Source organism: Benincasa hispida, chromosome 3 (assembly GCF_009727055.1).
Source record: "Benincasa hispida cultivar B227 chromosome 3, ASM972705v1, whole genome shotgun sequence".
Classification (NCBI taxonomy): domain Eukaryota; kingdom Viridiplantae; phylum Streptophyta; class Magnoliopsida; order Cucurbitales; family Cucurbitaceae; genus Benincasa; species Benincasa hispida.
The window spans coordinates 11,925,441-11,933,894 of NC_052351.1; the positions used below are offsets into that span (position 1 = coordinate 11,925,441).

The window sequence follows — 8,454 nt, forward strand, 5'->3', positions numbered from 1 at the left end:
TTAGAACTAAAATCGATAAGAAAGAGTTGCATGCGAACTTAGGGAAAACTCATGTTTTTTAAAAGGGTTTTAAAATTGGATTGAGATAGACCTAAGTTCAAATGGTTCTAAAGAGTTTAGTAACCCAGATTAATCTTTTAAATCGGTTTAATGAGATTAAATTGATTGAAATAAAAGATTAAATTCGTTTTAAATCTATCTATAAGGGACCTTTTGTCTAAGGCGGGTTCTGTCTAGGCTGGGGTTCTTAAGCTGACGGAAACAGAACACCTCTACTTGGGAACCTACCTGGAAAGGTGAATTAGATAGATTTTCTACAAGCATGCGACAATTGGTCAAAGACTCCGTTAAAAAGTTTAATGGATGATGATCAAAAGTTGTTTCAAATATCCAAGTATACGTGCGGGAATTTAATTGTTGGTGTGAAATTATTCAATTTAAAATTCAATTTGAAAATTAATGGTAGGAATTAATTTTCTTTTGAAACGGAAAGGAATTTAATAGTATAAAGTGGAATAAGGAAAGGAATTAAATATAATTATATTTATTAAATTTTTTATTATTATTCTTATTTTTATAAAACAAAATCTTTTTCTTCTTTTTCCTCACGCCTCCCTACCCGAAACCCTTCCCCCGTTTTTTTTCCTCTCCACGCGCAACTCTCCAGCCGGCACCACGCGCGTCCGACCAAGTCGCCACCAGTCGCCGATCGTTCATTCGTGGGTCGCCGTTCGTGCAGGTCGGTTTGATCGTCAGCAAGCAGCGATCATCCAGCGCCGCTTCCCCCTCTGTGCGCCGATCTCGCCCAGCTGGTCAGAGTCATGTATGTGCCGCCATCGCCTCTAATCGATCTCCTCCACCGTCTATCATCACGCTGCCTATCCCTTGTTGCGTGGGTCTTTGTCAGACTCTTAGATTTGGGTAAGATCTATTTTTCTATTGGGTCGGGTTTCTTGAAGGATTTTTTTGGATGCCCATTAAGTTGGAATGAAAGTTAAATTAGTCGCATTATTTTGATTTTAGATTTGAGCTTGAAAAATTACAGAAGCGGCTGTCTAGCGGATTCGAGATTGTTCGGTAAGAGTTCTGGTAAGAGTTGTGCTCCTTATTGTTGGTTTGTGGGCATGCATTGATTACTGAATTAAATGTTGACTTAACCCTTGTATCTTTAAGGTTCCAAGTCATCGTCTATTGGGATTTAAAATCTGTTAGGAAGAGATTTTGGAGTCGAAATCTTGGGAGTGGTTGTTGATCAAGTTTCTTTGGGTAAGCTTTTGGGTATTTTGGATTTGGGTCTGAGGTTTTGCAGTTATTGTTGGACTGAAATTTAATGGTTGTATTCGTATGTTAGGACCGTTACTTCAAATCGCTGTCATCGTTTGGTTGTCTGATTTGATTTGTGGATTTTCAATTAAGGTAAGTAATCTTACTACTGGAACTCAAACATTAGATGTATGCTAGCATGATAAATGTATGTTATGTTATGGCAGAACGTTAGCATGATAGATTGATAGTATAATATGATCAAAATATGTTCTGGTACGAGATCTGAATTATTTATTTATGCACATAGACACTTGAATGCTAGTATGAGATGGTATGTGCTTCCATATGGTTATATTTGATCTGATGATATTAAGGTATACATGTATATTGTAGAACCATGATGTTGAGATTTATGTGTATATTGTAGAGCTATGATGTTGAGGTTTATATGTATGTCATAGATTCGTACAGTGATGATTATGATGTTGAGACTGTGCAAATGTTCTTACTGATTAGTTAGATGCCCATTAGATTTTGTGTTTCCTTTGGGATTCACCAGGTTGTGTTTCCTTCGGGATTCACCAGTTTTTGTTTCCTTCGGGATTCACCAGTTTGTGTTTCCTTCGGGGTTCATCAGTTTGTGTCTCCTTCAGGATTCACCAGAGGTAGTGGACATACCTAACTACAGTAGGATAGGACTTAGTCTTCTTCTTGTTTCATGTGTATATGTGTCCCATGAGGACTAGAGCAGTTTATATGTTTCACCAAAGGTGGGTATCTAGAGGACATAGATGCCTAGCCTGACCCCAGTAGTGGGGTTACTTACTGAGTATTTTATACTCATTCTTTCTCATGTTGTTGTTTCAGGTAAGGGTAGAGATGCACCGGCGATGGACAAGCGGAATTCGTGATCAAGTCACTGGGACTAGTTTTTTTTTTACGCTTCTGCATCATGAGATTTAGAGTTCTTTTCATGTTTCCCTTAATGCTGTCTCTTATACACATCTAGATGTGTATAAGAGACAGCCCTTGTTGCGTGGGTCTTTGTCAGACTCTTAGATTTGGGTAAGATCTATTTTTCTATTGGGTCGGGTTTCTTGAAGGATTTTTTTGGATGCCCATTAAGTTGGAATGAAAGTTAAATTAGTCGCATTATTTTGATTTAGATTTGAGCTTGGGAAATTATAGAAGCGGCTGTCCAGCGGATTCGAGATTGTTCGGCAAGAGTTTTGGTAAGAGTTGTGGTCCTTGTTGTTGGTTTGTGGGCACGCATTGATTACTGAATTAAGTTTGACTTAACCCTTGTATCTTTAAGGTTCCAAGTCGTCATCCATTGGGATTTAAAATCTGTTAGGAGGAGATTTTGGAGTCGAAATCTTGGGAGTGGTTGTTGATCAAGTTTCTTTGGGTAAGCTTTTAGGTATTTTGGATTTGGGTCTGAGGTTTCACAGTTATTGTTGGACTGAAATTTAATGGTTGTATTCGTATGTTAGGGCCGTTACTTCAAATCGCTGTCATTGTTTGGTTATCTAATTTTATTTGTGGATTTTCGATTAAGGTAAGTAATCTTACTACTAAAATGCCCACGGGTCAGGCATTAGATGTATGCTAGCATGTTAAATGAAGGTTATGGCAGAATGACAGCATGAAAGATTAATAGTATAATATGATTAAAGTATGTTCTGTTACGAGATCCGAATTATTTGTTTATGCACATAGACACTTGGATGCTAGTATGAGATGGTATGTGCTTCCATGGTTGTATTTGATCTGATGATGTTGAGGTATACATGTATGTTGTAGAACCATGATGTTGAGGTATATGTATATGTTGTAGAGCCATAATGTTGAGGTTTATATGTATGTCATAGATTCGTACAGTGATGATTATGATGTTGAGTCTATGTAAATGTCCTTACAGATTAGTTAGATGCCCATTAGATTTTGTGTTTCCTTCGGGATTCACCAATTTGTGTTTCCTTCGGGATTCACCAGTTTGTGTCTCCTTTGAGATTCACCAGTTTGTGTTTCCTTCGGGATTCACCAGTTTGTGTCTCCTTGGGGATTCACCAGAGGTAGTGGGCATACTTAACTACAGTAGGATGAGACTCAGTCTTCTTCTTCTTTCATGTGCATATGTGTCCCATGAGGACTAGAGCAGTTATATGTTTCACCAGAGGTGGGTATCTAGAGGACATAGACGCCCAGTCTGACCCCAGTAGTGCGGTTACTTATTGAGTATTTTATACTCATACTTTCTCATGTTGTTGTTTCAGGTAAGGGTAGAGATGCACCGGCGATGGACAAGCGGAGTTCGTGATCGAGCCACTGGGACTAGTTTTTACGCTTCCGCATCATGAGATTTAAAGTTCTTTTGATGTTTCTCTTAACTTTTAGTTTTGATGTTTAAAACTTACTTTTAAGAATTATTTTTCAGACTTATTTATTGTCCTTTATGATTTATGGGTACCCTACTATTGTTTTATTATTTGAATTTAATGAAAGTCTTTTGAACTTACCTTATTTAATTAACATTTATTTCGCCATAATCGAGTGTCGTTTTGAGTTCCATGCATGCATGTATTTAGTAACGGTCTAACTTAAGTTCTAGGGAGTCGCCATTAAATTTCAAATTGAATAATTTCACGGCAACAATTAAATTCTCGCACTTACACTTGAAGTCCAAAATTTCAAAAATGTCCTCCAACTAATAACAATTACTGAAATTTCAAATAATAAAGTTACTGAAAATTACATTATTACTAAAAAAATATGCGGGGTGTTACATTAGGTTTTGCCCCAATCGGATTTTTTCAATTCGGATTGGCTGTTGGGGTGGATCTCTAGGGCCTAAAATGGCGGGTCACACTTACGGGAGATTGTTTAGTAAGTTAATGATCTCTTGACCAAATCAATGATGGCTAGTCGTTATAGGAACAAGAGTGGTTCTGGTATTAATGACTGGTTGAGAACTTCCCAATTCAAAGGAGGGATAATTGACCTCCCTTCGGCGACTTTTGTCCTAAACCTTTGAAGCGTCATTGCAAAACTAGATGTCACAGGGAGTTCATGTTAGTTTTGCTAAAACCTTATTGGATGTTGTTTGTTTTACAATAGATTTTTGCTTAAAACCTAATGTAAGTCAATGGGTTTTTGTTTTTCAACAACTCGTTAGTATTTTCGTTTAGTACCTTTAATATGACCGATTACATACAGTGGAAAGAGTCGTGTAAAATGTATTTCGTGGTCAACGACTCGAATTTGTCATGGTTGAGGAATATCCTCAAGTCCCGACCCTTGATGCACCGCGAAATGTTCGCAATGCATACGAGTTGTGGATGAAGGCTAATTCATTGGCCCGACTTCACATTTTGGCTAGCATACCTGATGTTTTGGCCAAAAGGGTAGAGAACATGGTCATTGCACGCGAGATCATGGACTCGTTGCAAGATTTTTTTGAACGTCAGTTCTTACTTTTCGAGCACAAAAGGATGGATTACGAAACCAGTAGTGTCAGTTGTTCTGGCACTTATCCCACTACTCTCCAAAAGAGAAAGACAATAAATGTGATTTATTAAACTTGGAGACATGTTTGGTAGAGAATTATGATTCTGCCTAGATCCTTGATTTGGGTGCTACCAATCGTGTCAGTTCCTCTTACCAAGGATTCAGTTCTTGGCAAACGTTGCTACAGGGATAGATGACTCTTAGAGACGGTACTGGTGAGGTTGTTTCAGCTGTTGTTGTAGGTAGGCTGAAGTTATTTGTTGACAAGAAACATTATCTTTTACTCGATAATGTTTTCGTAGTTTCTCATATTAAGAGGAACTTAATCTCAGATTCTTGTCTCATTGAACAAGGATATACCGTCTCCTTTTCTGAGAATAAAGTGTTTTATTTTCAAAAATAGAACGGAGATTATTTTGGTTTAATGGAAAGGAACTTATATGAACTAAGACCGGTAGTCATAAAAGCCTTGTTTAACACTGAAATGTTCAGTACGACAACAATAACTAAAAGACCACAGGTTTCTCCTAAGGAATACGCCCATCTTTGGCATCCAAGGTTAGGTCACATCAACCTCAATAGAATTGAGCAGTTGGTGAAAAATGGACTTTTAAAGTGTTTAGAAAAAAACTCCTTGTCGGTGTGTGAATCATGCCTCGAAGGCAAGATGACTAAAAGACCTTTTACTAGAAAATGTTACAGAGCCAAGGAGGCCTTGGAGCTTGTACATTTTGACCTCTGTGGTCCGATGAATGTTAGGACTTTAGGTGGGTATAAATATTTCATCTCTTTCATAGATGATTATTCAAGGTATGGGTATCTCTACCTAATGCAACGTAAGTCTGAAGTCCTTGACAAGTTCAAGGAGTATAAGGTTGAAGTTAAAAACTTATTAGGAAAGAAGATAAACACTATGATCTGATCGTGGTGGAGAGTATATAGACCTCCAATTCTAGAACTATATGATAGAACATAGGATTGCGTCCCAACTCTCGGTCCCATGTACACCTCAGTAGAATGGTGTATCAGAAAGGAGAAACATAACCTTGTTGGACATGGTTCGGTCTATGATGAGTTATGTTCATCTTCCAGACTCGTTTTGGGGTTTTGCAGTGGAGACTGCATGCTATATCCTGAACAACGTTCCCTCGAAAAAATGTTTCTAAAACACCTTTTGAGTTGTGGAGAGGCCGTAAAGGTAGTTTAAGCCACTTCAGGATTTGGGGCTGTCCAGCACATGTCCTTGTGACTAACCCAAAGAAACTGGAACCACGTTCAAAAGTTTGCCTCTTTGTAGGCTACCCCAAGGAAACGAGAGGTGGATACTTCTATGATCCGAGTGAGAACAAAGTGTTTGTTTCTAGAAATGCTATCTTCTTAGAAGAAGACCACATCCGGGATCATAAGCCACGAAGTAAACTTGTTTTACGTGAGATTTTCAATGAGACCGAGACTACTGAGGGTTCAACAAGAGTTGTTAAACAGGCCGACAGATCAACAAGAGTTATTGAGGTCGGTGCATCTAGTCAGCCAGCTCAAGAGTTGAGACTTCCTCGACGTAGTGGGAGGGTTATGAACCCACCGGATCACTACATAGATTTAACTGAAGCCCAAAACGTCATTTCTGATGATAGGATTGAGGATCTATTGTCTTTTAAGAAAACAATGGAGGATGTTGACAAGGATGAATGGATTAAAACCGTGAACCATGAGATGAAGTTTATGTACTTCAATAACGTCTGAGAGCTCGTAGATCCGTTTGATGGGGTAAGACCTATTGAGTGTAAGTGGATCTATAAGCGAAAGAGAGGTGTAGATGGAAAGGTGCAAACCTTTAAGGCTCGACTCGTGGCAAAGGGTTATACCGAAGTCGATGGAGTTGACTATGAGGAAACTTTCTCCCCTGTTGTCATGCTCAAATCTATCAAGATACTCCTGTCCATAGCTACACTTTATGATTGGCAAATGGACGTCAAGACTGCCTTCCTTAATGGTAATCTTGAGGAGACCATCTATATGACTCAACTAGAGGGGTTCATAGTTCCAGATCAAGAGCAAAAAGTTTGCAAACTTAATAAGTCCATTTATGGGTTGAAACAAGCGTCTAGATCATGGAACATTAGATTTGACACTGCGGTCAAGTCGTTTGGCTTTGATCAGAACGTTGATGGACCTTGTGTTTACAAGACAATCATCAACAGCTCAGTAGCTTTCCTGGTACTATGTGTGGATGATATCCTACTCATTGGGAATGATGTATGGTATCTGACTAATATTAAGAAATGGCTAGCTGCCCAGTTCCAAATGAAAGATTTGGGTGAGGCATAGTATATTTTAGGGATCCAGATCATTTGGGATTGTAAGAACAAGATGTTAGCCTAGTCTCAGGCATCGTACATCGATCAAATGTTGATCAGGTACATGATGCAGGATTCCAAGAGGGGTTTGTTACCCTTCTGGCATAGAATCATTTTGTCTAAGGATCAATGTCCTAAGACACCTCAAGAAGTTGAGGAGATAAGATGGATTTCTATGCTTCAGCTGTAGAAAGTTTAATGTATGCAATGTTGTGTACCAGACCTGACATTTGCTATGCAGTAGAGATGTCAATTGATATCAGTCCAATCCAGGATTTGATCACTGGACGGTGGTCAAAACGATCCTCAAGTATCTTCGGAGAACGAGGGACTACATGCTCGTGTATGGAGATAAGGATCTGGTCCTTACAGGATACACAAACTCTGACTTTCAGACCGATAGAGATTCTCGTAAATCGACATCGGGGTCAGATTTCACTCTGAATGTAGGGGTTGTAATATGGCGAAGCATCAAGCAAGGATGCATCGTGGACTCCACTATGGAAGCTAAATACGTAGCCGCTTGTGAAGCAGCTAAGAAAGTTGTTTGGTTGAGGAAATTCCTTACAAATTTGGAAGTTGTCCGAAATATGAATTTGTCGATCACTCTTTATTGTGATAACAGCGGGGCTGTGGCAAATTCGAAGAAGCCTTAGAGTCATCGTCGGGGCAAGCATATAGAGCGAAAATACCACTTGATCAGGGAGATTATGCATCGCGGTGATGTGATTGTCACGAAGATCGCGTCAGAGCACAATGTTGCTGATCCTTTTACAAAGGCTCTCACGACTAATGTGTTCGAGGGTCACCTGGAAAGTCTGGGTCTGCGGGACATGCGATATCTTGTCTAGGGCAAGTAGGAGATGATACTGGGGTATGCCCTAGTTTATTATATATTGTACATGTATTTTTTCTTGTATTGTACATTAGTCTCTTGAGGCATTAGGACAAGTGGGAGATTGTAGGGATTGGTGTCCTAATTTTCTCGGAATCTCGTTGTTTGTAATTATACACATTGTTTATTAATAAAAATAAGCATTATTTCATTCTTGCATTTACTCATATCCAATAAACAAAGCTCTATGGTTATTTTATGTAAACTAAGCATGTATATGAGATATACAAGTGGATCATGCCTTAAGTGATAACCTAAATAGGTCTGTAGTATAAGAATTAAGGAGGGATTCCTGATCCTTGTGACACTACGGATACGACCCGCTTTGCAGGGGTGTATAAGTGTTATAAACTACTACAAATGGTAGATCCTGACCATTCATGTCAAGACATACGAGCGGGGGTGTCCTATACAAAGAGTTTGTATAAG

The 8,454-nt window shown here is 38.9% G+C and overlaps 1 long non-coding RNA gene across 1 annotated transcript; it reads left to right on the plus strand.

Annotated features, from left to right (window-relative positions):
* The first annotated feature begins 870 nt into the window (after positions 1-870).
* On the plus strand, positions 871-2,162 carry LOC120072592. Its single transcript, XR_005480545.1, has 5 exons — positions 871-921; positions 1,024-1,089; positions 1,174-1,266; positions 1,352-1,416; positions 2,134-2,162. It is a non-coding gene; the product is annotated as an uncharacterized LOC120072592 (long non-coding RNA).
* Positions 2,163-8,454: the final 6,292 nt, after the last annotated feature.